This window comes from Coregonus clupeaformis, chromosome 9 (assembly GCF_020615455.1).
Source record: "Coregonus clupeaformis isolate EN_2021a chromosome 9, ASM2061545v1, whole genome shotgun sequence".
Classification (NCBI taxonomy): domain Eukaryota; kingdom Metazoa; phylum Chordata; class Actinopteri; order Salmoniformes; family Salmonidae; genus Coregonus; species Coregonus clupeaformis.
Genome location: NC_059200.1, coordinates 49,813,441 through 49,820,657, shown reverse-complemented (window position 1 = coordinate 49,820,657; position 7,217 = coordinate 49,813,441).

Below are 7,217 nucleotides of genomic sequence, written 5' to 3'. Positions count from 1 at the left end.
ACAACTCATCCACGCCGCCCGCTCGGTTCCCTGGATTATTCAGCAGCACTCGTGGATCAGTTAAATAAACACTCACCTTTGACACCACTTACCTTGTCCTGGTCTGCTTCTGGGTTCTGGCTTAGTAAACCATGACAGAACGATCCGGCCAGTAATGAACCCAGCGGACCTGGACTCTGTTCGCCATGCCATCACCCATCAGGAGAAGATGTTGGGCCATCATAGCACGGTACTACAGGAGATCGCGTTGTCAGTTCGGAACCTTTCTACCGGTCTGACGGAGGTCCAGAACCAGCGCAAGTTTCCGGTGGAGGATCCACTACCGGTTTCACCCATCTCGCCTGCCGCTTCTGGAGCTGTGTCCTTCCGTGAGCCCAAGGTTCCGACGCCGGATAAATATGAGGGGGAGCTGGGAAGATGCCGTTCCTTCCTTATGCAGTGTGGATTAGTGTTCGATCTACAGCCCTACTCTTATGCCACAGACAAAGCTAGGATAGCCTTTGTGATTGAGTTGCTGCGTGGTCGAGCGCTGGAGTGGGCTTCAGCCGTTTGGGAACGACAGGATCCCTGCATGGCTTCATACCAGGGGTTCACGGCCGAGATGAGGAAGCTCTTCGACCATTCCGTCCGAGGGAGGGACGCAGCTAGGCGCCTGTTTTCGCTCGCCAAGGAACTGCGTAGCGTGGCCGACTTCGTGATCGAGTTCAAGACGTTGGCTGTGGAGAGTGGGTGGAATGAGGAGTCTCTGCAAGCGGCCTTTTACCAGGGTCTGTCGGAGCAGCTCAAGGATGAGTTGATCTCCTATCCGGAGCCTAGTGACCTGGACAGCTTGGTAGCCTTGTCTATTCGGGTGGATAATCGAGTCCGAGAGCGAAGGAGGGAGAAGCAATGGGTCCCGTCCAACCGATCAGCTTCTCAGGTTCCAGTCGGGTCGGGGATTGGACCAGAATACGTCGATCATCGTCCACCACACAGGATTAGTGGAGAGGTCCTGTCTCCCGATTCTGAACCCATGCAAGTGGGGCGGCACGGGTTAACCAAGGAGGAGCGCCAACACAGACGTAGGACTAACGGTTGCCTCTACTGTGGTGGTTCGGGACATTACCTCGCCACTGGTTCCCGGCGGTCGTCAAACTGCGCGGCTCGCTAAAGTTGGGAGGACTTTTAGCGAGCCAGTTTCGACCTCTCAATACCTCTGTCAGACCCCGTTTCCGGCTACCCTTATGAACAGGAATCAGAGCTTAGCGATTAACGCTTTATCGATTCAGGTGCCGATGGAAGCTTTCTTGATGCCGAGTTGGTGGAACAGCTGGGGCTTTCCAAGGAGCAATTGCCGGAAGCCATTGAAGCTACCACTCTGGACGGCAGTAGTCTGGCACGTATCACGATGAGGACTGAACCGGTTAAGATGCTGTTGTCGGGGAATCATTCTGAGATGATTTCATTCTTCATTCTGCCGTCTTCCCATGTTCCTCTGGTCCTTGGATACCCCTGGCTGAAGGAACACAATCCCACGTTCGATTGGGTGACGGGCAAGGTAACGAGTTGGAGCCTTGATTGTCATGCTAACTGTCTCAAGACTGCCTGTCCCCATTCGGTTCCCAGTCAGGTGATTGAGGCTAAACCCCCAGATTTGTCCCTGGTTCCCGAGACATATCACGATTTGGGGGAAGTGTTCAGTAAGCAGAAGGCTCTGTCACTCCCTCCCCACCGACCATATGATTGTGCCATCAACCTGTTCCCTGGAGCTGTCTACCCCAAGGGAAGGTTATACAGTATCTCCCGACCTGAACGTGAGGCTTTGGAGACCTACATCAAGGAGTCCCTAGCTGCTGGTCTCGTTCGTCCCTCGTCATCACCCCTGGGGGCAGGATTCTTCTTTGTGGGTAAGAAGGATGGCTCTCTTCGACCGTGTATTGATTATCGGGGGTTGAATGACATCACGGTCAAGAACAAGTATCCCCTGCCCTTGATGAGTTCTGCCTTCGACTCCTTACAGGGGGCTACGGTGTTCACCAAGCTAGACCTACGCAATGCGTATCACATGGTCCGGATCAGAGAGGGGGACGAGTGGTTGACGGGTTTCAATACACCGATGGGTCACTTCGAGTATCAGGTGATGCCGTTTGGACTGACCAATGCTCCAGCGGTATTCCAGAGTATGGTGAACGACGTCCTGAGAGATATGATCGGTCTCTTTGTGTTTGTTTACCTGGATGACATTCTGATCTTCTCGAAGGAACCTTCCGACCACGTCCAGCATGTCCGGCAGGTTCTGCAGCGATTGTTGGAGAATCGCCTGTTCGTGAAGGCCGAGAAGTGCGAGTTTCACGCCCACACGACATCCTTTCTCGGGTACATCATCTCCAGGGGAGAGATTAGGATGGACCAGGAGAAGGTTAGAGCGGTTCTGGAATGGGCCCAGCCCGGTACGAGATTGCAGCTCCAGAGATTTTTGGGGTTTGCGAATTTCTACCGCAGATTCATCCGGGATTACAGCCGTGTGGCCGCTCCGTTAACTGCCTTGACTTCCAGTATCAGGACCTTCAAGTGGAATCCGGAGGCGGATCGAGCGTTTCTGGATTTGAAGAGGCGATTCACCAACGCACCGATTCTCTCTCAGCCGGACACGGCCCGTCAGTTCGTCGTTGAAGTGGACGCGTCTGATGTGGGAGTTGGCGCCATCCTGTCGCAGCGATGCTCCACGGACAGTAAACTCCATCCCTGCGCCTACTACTCTCGTCGCCTTTCGCCTGCGGAGAGGAATTACGATGTGGGTAACCGGGAGCTTCTCGCGGTGAAACTTGCCTTGGAGGAGTGGCGCCACTGGTTGGAGGGGGCGGAGCAACCGTTTATTGTCTGGACTGACCACAAGAATCTTGCTTACGTGCAATCGGCTAGACGTCTCAACTCCCGTCAGGCCAGGTGGGCGTTGTTTTTCGGACGATTCAATTTTTCCCTGACGTTCCGACCTGGATCTAAGAACGGCAAGGCGGACGCCTTGTCCCGGATGTTCTCCAAGACGGAAGAGAGTGGGTCCAAGACCGAGACAATTCTCCCCCGGGCCTGCGTCGTGGGAGCAGTTATGTGGAAGATTGAGGAGGAGGTGATGGCGGCCCTTCGGACGCAGCCCGGTCCCGGTAACGGTCCACCCGGTCGGTTGTTTGTGCCTGAGTCGGTTCGTCCTGCTGTCCTCAAATGGTCCCACGCCAGCAAGATGGCTTGTCACCCTGGCGTGGCTCGGACGATGGCGTTTCTTCGCAGACGTTTTTGGTGGCCTGCCATGGCCGAGGATACTCGGGGTTTTGTTGCTGCCTGTCCAGTGTGTGCGCAGAATAAGAGTACCAATCGGCCCAGCTCTGGACTACTTCACCCCCTTCCTATTCCCCGCGACCATGGTCGCATCTGGCCCTGGACTTTGTCACTGGGTTGCCCGCTTCTGAGGGGAACACGGTCGTTCTGACTATCGTGGACAGATTCAGCAAGTTCGCCCACTTTGTGCCAATTGCCAAGCTTCCCTCTGCCTCGGAGACGTCCGAGATCCTGGTTAGGGAGGTTTTCAGGGTCCACGGTTTGCCCAGTGATATCGTTTCCGACCGTGGCCCTCAGTTTACCTCTGCTGTCTGGAAGTCCTTCTGTTTGGCCATTGGAGCTACAGTCAGTCTCACATCTGGTTTTCACCCCCAATCTAATGGTCAGGCGGAGAGAGCCAACCAGAAGATGGAATCCACGCTACGCTGCCTGGTCTCTTCCAACCCCACCTCCTGGGTCTCTCAGTTGCCTTGGGTTGAGTATGCCCACAATACTCTCCCTACATCTGCCACTGGGATGTCTCCCTTCCAGTGCCTGTATGGCTACCAACCTCCCTTGTTCCCTTCTCAGGAGAAGGAGCTCTCAGTGCCTTCTGTTCAGGCCCATATTCGTCGTTGCCACCGGACCTGGCATCGGGCCAGAAAGGCACTCCTTAGAGTTTCGGACCGGTATCAGCTCCAGGCGAATCGTCGCCGGATCCCCGCTCCCACCTATACCATCGGAGATAGGGTCTGGTTGGCCCACGGGATCTTCCTTTACGGACTGAGTCTAGGAAGTTGTTACCGAAGTTCATTGGTCCGTTTGTGGTGGAGAAGGTGATCAATCCGGTGGCAGTTCGACTCAAACTACCGAGGACGCTCAGAGTCCATCCCACCTTTCATGTCTCCTGCCTCAAGCCTGTTTTCCTCAGTCCTCTGTTGCCTCCTCCGCCTCCTCCTCCTCCTCCTCGGATGATCGGAGGTGGTCCTGCCTACACGGTGCGACGCATCATGGATTCCAGACGGCGGGGCCGGGGTTTCCCAGTATCTCGTGGACTGGGAGGGGTATGGTCCTGAAGAGAGGAGTTGGATTCCGCGGCGACAGATCCTAGATGCTGACCTCATTCGTGACTTCTACCGCCTCCATCCTGGCGCTCCGGGAGTCCGCCCGGTGGCGTTACGTCGGAGGGGGGGTACTGTAACGATCCCGGCAGTCTGAGTCGGGTCCTGTCTGTGTACTAGTTTTTCTGCTCGTGATCTCCAGTTTCCCGAGGGTTCTGGAACGCTCCCTGCCTGGTTGCCGGGCAACGTTGCTAGGCGGGAGCTCTCTTGATTTCCGCACCTGCATCCCATCAGCAATCTGCACACCTGGTCCTGATCATCACCCTTCTTAGGCTCTGGCCTAACATCCATTCCCTGCCGGATCGTTAGCCATGAACAGTATGTTTATCAGCGGATCAGTCTTAGAGCCTAGAGCATTAGTTTTGTTGTTTTGCACCTTGTTTGCTTGTTGTATGCTTACCTCCGTTTTGTTCTCCCTGCAGTCACTCGTCCGGAACCTTCACCCAACCTCTGCCTGATGGTCGGCGGCTGCCGAGCCATCATTAGACCAACTACTGCACCCTCAACAACTCATCCACGCCGCCCGCTCGGTTCCCTGGATTATTCAGCAGCACTCGTGGATCAGTTAAATAAACACTCACCTTTGACACCACTTACCTTGTCCTGGTCTGCTTCTGGGTTCTGGCTTAGTAAACCGTGACAAGTTTAGGAAGTTCACAATCAGCGAGAAAGCGTTCCATAGTTTGTGGATCAGTAGCATCGCATTTTGATTGGTATAGCTCTGAGTAAAACTGTGCAAAGCATTTATTAATGTCCTGCGGATCTGTTACTATTTTACCCTTCTTGTCTTTTATTTTGTGAATAGCTCTAGATGCTTGTACATGCCTTAGCTGTCTTGCTAATAATTTATGTGGTTTGTCCCCCAGTTCAAAATAACTTTGTTGCGTTCTAGCAAGTAAAGAGCCCACCCGTTTGAAAGGATGGTATTGTATTCATACTTTAACTTTGTGATCTTCTCAAGGACTGTATACGAGGAATTTGTCCTAAAACGTTCTCCTGTTCCCTAACTCTCTTTCAATTTCTCTCAGCCTAGTATTGGCACGTTTCTTCCTCTCTGATGTATAAGAAATAATGTAACCTCTAATCACAGCCTTTAGAGATTCCCAAAGGGTGGAGTCGTCAACATCCCCCGTGTCGTTAGTACTGAGGAAAAAGGCAATCTGCTCCTCCAAATACTGACAAAAAGCCTCATCTTTCAACAGGTATGCGTCTAAGCGCCACGAGTCGCCGACCTGTCGACATATTGTCGAGTTTCAGCACCATGGACAGAGGAGAGTGGTCCGTAATTAGAATGGGGTGATAGGTAACCGACTCAGCTGCTGAGATTAGTTTGGAGTCCAACAAAAATAGTCAATTCTGGAATATGATTTATGAACTGATGAGAAGAAAGAATAATCCCTGTCTGTTGGGTGCGTCAGTCTCCAAATATCGACAATGTTAAGGTTTGTCATCAATGTATTTAGACAGACACTGGCATTTGATTGTTGAAGTGACCTTGATAGCTGTTTATCTAAAAGAGGGTCTAACGTACAGTTAAAGTCACCTCCAACAATAACACTTGTATCCGAGATATTTGGTATGGCCTTAAATACCCTTTGAAAAAATAATGGATCATCGAAGTTGGGTCCATATAAATTGACCAAGGTTATTGGTTTTGAATTCAGTGTACCAGCCACAATAATATACCGACCATTAGGATCTGAAATCGAGGTTGAGTAAACAAAAGGAATGTTTTTCCTTATCAGGATTGCTACCCCTCTCGCTTTTGCATCAAAGTTAGACTGGTATATCTGACCGATCCAGCCGACTCGTAGCTTGGCCTGCGCGGGCGTTTAATATGAGTTTCTTGAAGAAGCACTATGTCAGCACCCAGTGATTTAAGATGAGAAAAAACCTTAGCTCGTTTCACGACATGCCCTAATCCATTACAGTTCCAGCTGACTATCTTTATTCCACCTGGTCTACTCTGTGCTCGGTCACTATGTGGCATTTCTTATTTTAAAGCAAATTGCTGCTGTCATACAAAACCCAGAAGAAAAACGTCCGCCGTGCGGAGCTTGTCATGCCACCTGTACTAATAAACGTGAACATAAAACACAGACCCCAACCCCCCTCCGTCCCTTTACTGAGTGACTTCCCCAAACGAAGCACTCCTTGGCTAACACACAAACGTTAGGGTGTCTAGACATAAAGCTTGAACTAACTCGTCGTCTATAGATGCTCCGCATATAAACTAATATTAAATAACACTTAACTTAACTCTCATGTTAGGGGGTGAGTGGCGCTAAAACATGACATGCCAAACAATGCTATATTAGCCACAACATCTCACCTATCCTATAAGTCCCAATTTCTGATCTTCTGATCGAAAAGACATAGGCCGGAAATTCAATTCACACACATTCCTGGCCTGTATTTGGCCATTTAGCCTGCTGGCACAGCCGTTCTGTATCCTCAGCCGGGGAGCTTGCTTGTCAAGAACAGATCTGCCTCTTTTGCCTTGTCAAACGTACGTGTTGATCCCTCGACTGTCACCTTAAACCGGGCTGGGAAGAGGAATCCATATCGGATGTTGGCCGCCCTGCATTTGTTGCGTACCTCATCATACTCTTTCCGTTGGTTCCTCACCTCCAAGGTAAGATCTGGGTATAAAGACACCCTGGCTCCGTTGTAGTTAAGGGGGAACTTTTGACTAGCCAGCTTGAAAATGAGATCCCTGGTGTGGGGATAGTGCAGCCTTACAATGAATGGCCTTGGTGGCCCCGCCCTTGGCGGCTTCGTTGCCTGTGCTCTGTGTGCGCGGTC